The sequence below is a fragment of the Accipiter gentilis genome, chromosome 2 (assembly GCF_929443795.1).
Source record: "Accipiter gentilis chromosome 2, bAccGen1.1, whole genome shotgun sequence".
Classification (NCBI taxonomy): Eukaryota; Metazoa; Chordata; class Aves; order Accipitriformes; family Accipitridae; genus Astur; species Astur gentilis.
In genome coordinates, this window is record NC_064881.1 from 26838419 (window position 1) to 26845575 (window position 7157).

Consider the following 7157-nt stretch of genomic DNA (forward strand, 5'->3'; position numbering starts at 1 on the left):
GTGAATATGAGAGTTATCATTAAGTCAGGGCATTACTGGCTAACCTCTCCCCATTGGCAACCTTGTGCAGCTTTAACTGACAGTAATATGTAGCCATACAATCATACCTTAAGTCAATTTTTGCCTCATATTGCCATCTTGATTTGTACAAGTTTATTCTGAAAAGCTGTGTACAGAACGAGAAAGACAGCCATTGATATTTCCTGGTTCATGGCAACACCTCATTCCTGGTTCACCTCCTGCACATTCTTCGCTTGATCCTCTTAACGACCCACAACTCTTACAGAAGGTGCTAAGCTCCCTCTGTTACCATTTAGTTCAATGGGGTGACAGGAGATTTTGACCAAATGTGTAATCATGTCATGTTCAAGATCACTTAGCTTTTGAGTGAGATGAGATCATGTGGCTCCTTATAATCACCTTGTATCAAGTTTAAAAGGGTGCATATAACATTTTACCCATACAATCATTAGTCCTCTGATATATTAAAAATAAACACACCCTCAAAAATATCAGCTTAGCCCCAATCCTCTGCTTTGACAATGTGAAGTAAAATCCATAAGACTATTGTCTTGGAGGTTCTTTTCTGAAGGGTAAGCCACAGTATCTGTTCTCAAGTGTTCAAAAATTGTACTGATACATAATGGATAATTTCCATTTCAACTCTTGGATATATGAAAAATCATGCAAATAGGCAATTGACATGATTATGCTTTTAGTGATGCACAAGCTAACAGCTATAAAGTAATTTTTGGCACTAATGCCATGTTATTTTGCAAGTTGAAGTAATAAGTTAGGTAAATGCATGTTTTTTAAACACTGTTCTCGGTGTAATCGTATTTTCACTCTATTACTTATCCTTTATGTCTGTATACTTAATCTATTTCTACAAACAGTTTTGTATATTTTTGTTTTGTTCATTCTCCTACACTTAATCACTTGCATTCTGACTTACCTTCTCCCTCATGTTGTGATACATTCCTCCCTCTCTCTACATCATGACAGACTTTTTCTTCATTGATCTGCTGATTTGCACATAGCTTCTCTATCTTGACTTGTTCTTATTTCAGCCCACAAGTAATTAGGTTCCACTTAGTTCTGAGGAAGGTAAATCTCACTGCAGAAGGGAGTTCTCCAAGTAGCAAATAGATTACACAAGAATTAGCAACGTCTACCCTATTCATCAGAGACCCCTGAACTGACTGCCACATGATACAGCGAAATCTGGCTATCTCTACTCATCAGAGGCCCATCTCCTACAGACAAGGACCAATGTTATTTGTGTTTTGTGTGTTCATTTCTGTGCCAAATACTCACATCCAGATTCCTGGGTCTGTGACCACGTTGCCTGGTTCACGTGGCATTCTCAGTCTTACAATCTATCCCATAAATCCTTACAGCTCTTTGAAATATATGGCCCCGATCCTCAAACTTCAAAGCGTATTCCAAAGTGAATAAACTCATACTGCCTAAATCAATCTCCCTACACTCTGCAGTTTTACTGCAATAGAATATGTTTGATTCCACCCCCCTACCACCCCTTACCGCCTTTAGTGGAAAGCTTAGAAGCAGGTGTTTTACTGACAAGAAGAGTGAAAAGACATTCCAGTTTTTCATTCCCTCTACACCAGGTCAATCATCATCAGAGCTCAGCTAGCAGAATCATAACTGCTAATGCAGCTACCAGAAATGCAATGAAATATGTCTCTGGTTAGCTAGACAGGAGAAGGTTGGTGTGCAGATGTAGACATGGCTTATAGGTAAATATGTCAAAAGAAGTGTGAAGCAGTAGTTGTCGTGAAATAAGGCAACTGGAGGGGAACAGCTGACAACAGAACATAGACAATGAAAGTGAAAAAGGAGGGGAAGAGTGAAGCTATAAATCTGCTGAGTTACAGCAGAATCACTTTTTCTTCAGGCCTTACTCAAGCAGAAAACTTGTATATTTTTGAATTGGAGGTCCACTGTGCCTTTGTCATACTAGGAAGAGTGGTAAATCTGTAATCTAATCAGCCATTTGGATAGTTAAGGTGCTGCCCTGTGTTTAGGCAGAAGCAGCTGGAGTGAAGATTAGATTGATTCAAACCAGAACAGGGACAGCCTGTAATTATTCCAGTCATCCTCTGAGCCCAGACTTATTTTCCATGGGCAGCTGCAGGATAGCTAGACAGCCGCTCTCTGCCATTAACAGACAGATAAGTGATTTTTTTTTTTCTATTTCAAAAATCAGATTGACCTTTGATTGACAAACTCTTCTGTATCATCCTAGCTTTGTCAGAAAGGGAGAGCAATGAAGTTGACTGATGGAAAAAAAGGTACCTGTGATATATGCAACCCAGACAAATAATTAAATATTCTGATTTCCAACCAGGCAATTTTAGTCCAGGCTGAAGATATTAGCACCCAGAAAGGATCGACAGCATGAGTGACTGCTTGGTAAGGACAGAACAAATCATGTGGGTCTACCATTTAAATATCCTTTCAGGGCACCCTCTGAATCAAGAAGGCAATGGATTGATCTTGTAGACTAACAACTGATATATGGGTTTGAAATATTCCATGAAGAGAATAGTTTAAGTTCTGTTACCTAAAGAGAAGGGTTAACAACCTACTAGGATCAAAAGAGATTGACTTTGCAGAAACAGATTCGGATTGGGATGAAGAGAGTAATTGAAAGAGTCTTAATTTCCTTTTATGGCTCAACAGCCAGAGTTCATACAGACAAAATAGATAAGGACTGTAATGGTTAGAGCAAGAGGTGCTGAGTTTGTAAATTAAGTCAGTGTGGAAACCTTTTCTTACTATACATTTTTTAAAAAGTGAACAGAAAGGACAAAGAACAGGATAAATATATTTTACAAATGCTAGAAACATATGTAACAAGATTGTTGTATTAGAAACATATGTTGAGGGAAAAATATGATTACATTGGAATGAAAAAGACTTTGTTAAATCAAGCTATCAACTGGGAGATAAAATTACCAACATATAAAGTTTGCAGATGGGTGAGGTAAAACAAAAGTAATGAGGGAGGGACCAATTTGCTTATAGGGAGAATACTGAATAAACAGAAATAAATGACACCAGGATTTTGGCTGATGCAACAGGGACTATTTGAAGTAAACTGAAGAATGAGACATGGAAAAAGTTAGTCCTTGGATCTTGCCAGAGACCTTCAGAAGAGAATGAGAAAGCATATCAGGAAATGTTTTTACAGATGAAGGAAGTCTGTATCAAACTTGGTGTAATGATTATGTTAGGAGTTCAATTGCCTAGACATTTCCTAGGAAAATATTAGTGGGAAAAAGTAGGAAGGAAGCATGATTATGAAAGTAATACAGGATTGCTTCCTGTACAGGAAAAGGGTAATGTGGATATAGGGAGTAGAAATAAAGCAGATACGATGAATACAGTAAAAGCTGGGGAGAAGAGTACAATAATTAGTTCAATACCCAGGCTGAAATGCCACTAAGACTGTAAAAAGGTAAGTAGCAATTGTATTTTAGTAAAATCAGACTCTGAATGAGTATTAATAAATTAAAAGTAGCCTGAAAGGATTCAGCTTTGCCAAAGAAAATTCAGAAACACATCTGAGATATATTTAAGAAGGATATATTCAAAATACAAATAATATATCAGGAATGAAGACAGAACAAATACTGCAGTTGTGTCAGGGATGTATAATGCAATATCTACTCCCATTCACAGAACAAGTATAGAAAGATTTTGTTGCCAGTAATGCAAGTTTCCAACAGCTTAAATGACCTATGAACTTGTGCCCATCTATTGTGTTAGCCCTGCTGAAAGAAAAACACGAGAAGGGACTGGAGTCAAAGAGAAGACAGTGGGTGTGAAGAGGGAAATGATAAATGTCTAAATGTATTCTCACATGTTTCCCTGCTTCTAGGGGATGAGTTTCACAAATGAACTTGGGTGCTATGCACAAAGCCTAAGTGAGCCTCCACTGCACATTACAGGTGAGCACTCATGTCAGCTATCAGGAACCTGTGTTCAAGACCATATTTTGTCTAACAGAGGTGGACTCTGTTCTCCGTGGAAACTACTTTCTCATGAACGACAGCATAGCCTGGGGTAGAGTGCACTAATCTTTTCATTCTGATGATGATACGGTTGTATGAATGGTAGAGCATTTGCTGTTTGTTGAGTGTTGGCTACTAAAAGGACGGTAGGTGATCATCTGAGAAATGCCAGGACAACGTTTCAGTGCATGGAATGATTTCAACCGGAGATGTTAAGGCAGTCCTAAATTTCCTGTTGGCCTGCAGTTAGTGCCCTGCATTCTTCTCTGGAGACAAGAAAATGAGTTCAAGCTGTTATTCCAACTCAATGAAGAAATGTGAAGCTGTACCTGCCACACCTTGGTCATGCTCCTTAGCCTCCCAGAAAAGCCTTCCTTCTTCACCTTTGTTACTGGCTCTAAAGGGTTATTGCTGAACCTCCTTCTTTGTTCATAGCTCTACTTTTATTTAAACTAACAAATGCATTGCAAATTCCACTGGAACTAAGTTTGGTTTTAAATCATCTGTGGCACATTAATTTAATACATACACATACAAAACTCTTTTGTTTCACATTATCCCAGATTATTTCTTTTTTCTCAGAATTGCCACAAAATAATAAAATGGACAGAAATTGTTTCCACCTTCCTGACTGTCATCACCTTTATGCGAGGAAACTACTTTTTTCCCTTTTTTGTACAATGTTCAGACCCAACACACTTGCACTGATCAGCTCAGCCAAAATCACTTTGCATTCCTGTCTAGACACAGGACTAGATTCTGTCTGAGGCAACCATTCCTAGAGCCACAAGGGACCCAGAGGAGATCTCCTGGAGTTACCTAATAGAGTGGACAGGTATTCTGATGATTTACGCTGTGCAAGGAGTACACTTCTCCCTCAGAACTATAAACAGGGCTCCTCGGGGTAAAATTCTCCTGAAAAAAATTTGTCAACTTTGTGAAAAGTAACAACATGGTCATCGGGAAGTTTACATGCATAAGAATATTCACACATCCAAACAGTAAAAGTCAGGTTGAGCATTTATTAAGTAATAGTCTCAGTCATAACTCCAGGAAGCAAGACCATATATCTCAAAATTCTTCATCATGTGTTAATTTATTCCTATTAACTTCTTGTATGGCTCAGTTGTTAGCTGTTCTCCAATTTTGTACAATTGGCCTCTTGGCAATTGACCATTTGCACTGTTTGTACAATTAACCATTATATAGACAAAAGTCTATATGGTCAAATGGTCCATTTTAACAAAAAAAAGTGTGTGCAACTTGTATTGATCTATTAAGTCAATTTCCATCCAGTTTCATCCCTGCCTCTACTTTGGATCACTAAATTTTGCACGTCCATTTAACTCCCAACTCAGCATGTTTCAGTCAAAATCTGTTACAATTTCTGGCTTCCAAAGGTCACAAGTTGATCATCAGGTTGAGTACTAACTACTATACAAATTCTACACAGATACTACTAAATACTACAGAAAAAAGAGTACACAATTGTTTCCCTCTAAGAAAAAAAGAAATCTCAGGGGAAAAACAGAAAGGAGAAGAGATACATGGATAAGCAACATGGGTCACAGCATGACTGTCCGGATTGCTATATTTGTACAGTGTGAAGTGTGGATACGTGTACTTTGTCTTGCATCTCTCTTTACACAGCAATAAGGCTCAGACTTTCTCTTTCTGGAGCAAGCTAAGAAATAAGAGCATCAGTAGTTTTCTTGAACTGAGATGATTGGAACTAATGTTGAGGTTTGAAAGCCCACTGCTCTAAGGATTAGAGCATACTTTTAACATTTTGTATATTCCTTGACATTCATGGGTCACTGTTAGGAGGTTGGTCTCACAGCTGTTTTCTTCCAGGTTTCTGATAATCCCACACATTTCTCCTTTCATTTGTAACAGCCTCACACTCATGTGCAACAGACTGGTAGTAGCAAGCACTGGTCTCTGCCGTATAATTATCAAGAAAGGAAAGATCTGAGAAACATTTTAAATGGATACTGCTGAGTTTTGTAATGATTGTAAAACAATCTGGATAGAAACATTTAAGATCCTACCTCTGCAGGGAAAGTGATTAGTCCCTGTTTCAAGCACCTCTTAGCACTGAGCCAAAGCATCAAGAAAGAAGAAAACCCACAACTTCCAGGTTTATTTCTGAGGCTCTGAATAACTCATTATGTCTACTCATTTTTTCACTTATAAGGCAGTGTTTTCATTTACTCACTTTCCTCCAGCAATGAGAAAGGAAAATGGCAAAAAGGTTGGAAAATAATCTCTATAAAACATGAGTTTTGTCAGGGGTACATGGCTGGTCTTGTGCCTGAAAACCATCAAATCTCAAAATACAGTGTTTTTTAAAACTCTATTCCTTACCCCCAAAGAAGTGTAAAATATCAACACAGGCACTCCCCAATCTCTGAACACCAGCACATTTGGCAGCATTTAAGTCACAGCACCACACTGCAGTCTGCCTGAGTAGACCTGTTCTCCCCCACGGACCCTACTAAAGTTAGTAGGACTCCAAACATCTGCAAGAAAGTGCATGAGGACATCAGAACCTTAATTATTCCCAACCACTGCAGTATATTTATATTCTGAAGTCAAACCGAGAACTTCATTTTCTGCTTACATTTAAGCGTGGAAATTAATCATTTGGGATTGCAATTATACATATGATGCTTGGGGAAATTATAATAAAATCCAAAGTACCACATCTTTAGCCTGCATTTTCTTTTAGACATGTTAGATAATGTTTAATGAAGCATTTTACATCCTATTAAAGCTTTATAACACACACTACCTCCTACTAAAAAATGCTTAGAGTCAGTACCTAAGTGCAGCTTAAAATCAGGCACTCTTATAAAATATAAACATGTTGTATAATTTTCTACATGTTAGAGTTAATGCAGCTTATTACAGGACAGAGCTCTGTGTATTTTGTACAGTATTCATAGTAACAACTGGTAATGGTAAAATATGCTAGCTGGAGATCAGGTAGCATTTGTGTACTGTTACATTACAGTTACCAGAATTTTGATATATGACTGGAATAAATATGCTTAAATGTGATATTTCTTTAATATAATGCACCTGGATGCAATTTCTATTAATAAATTATTGTGG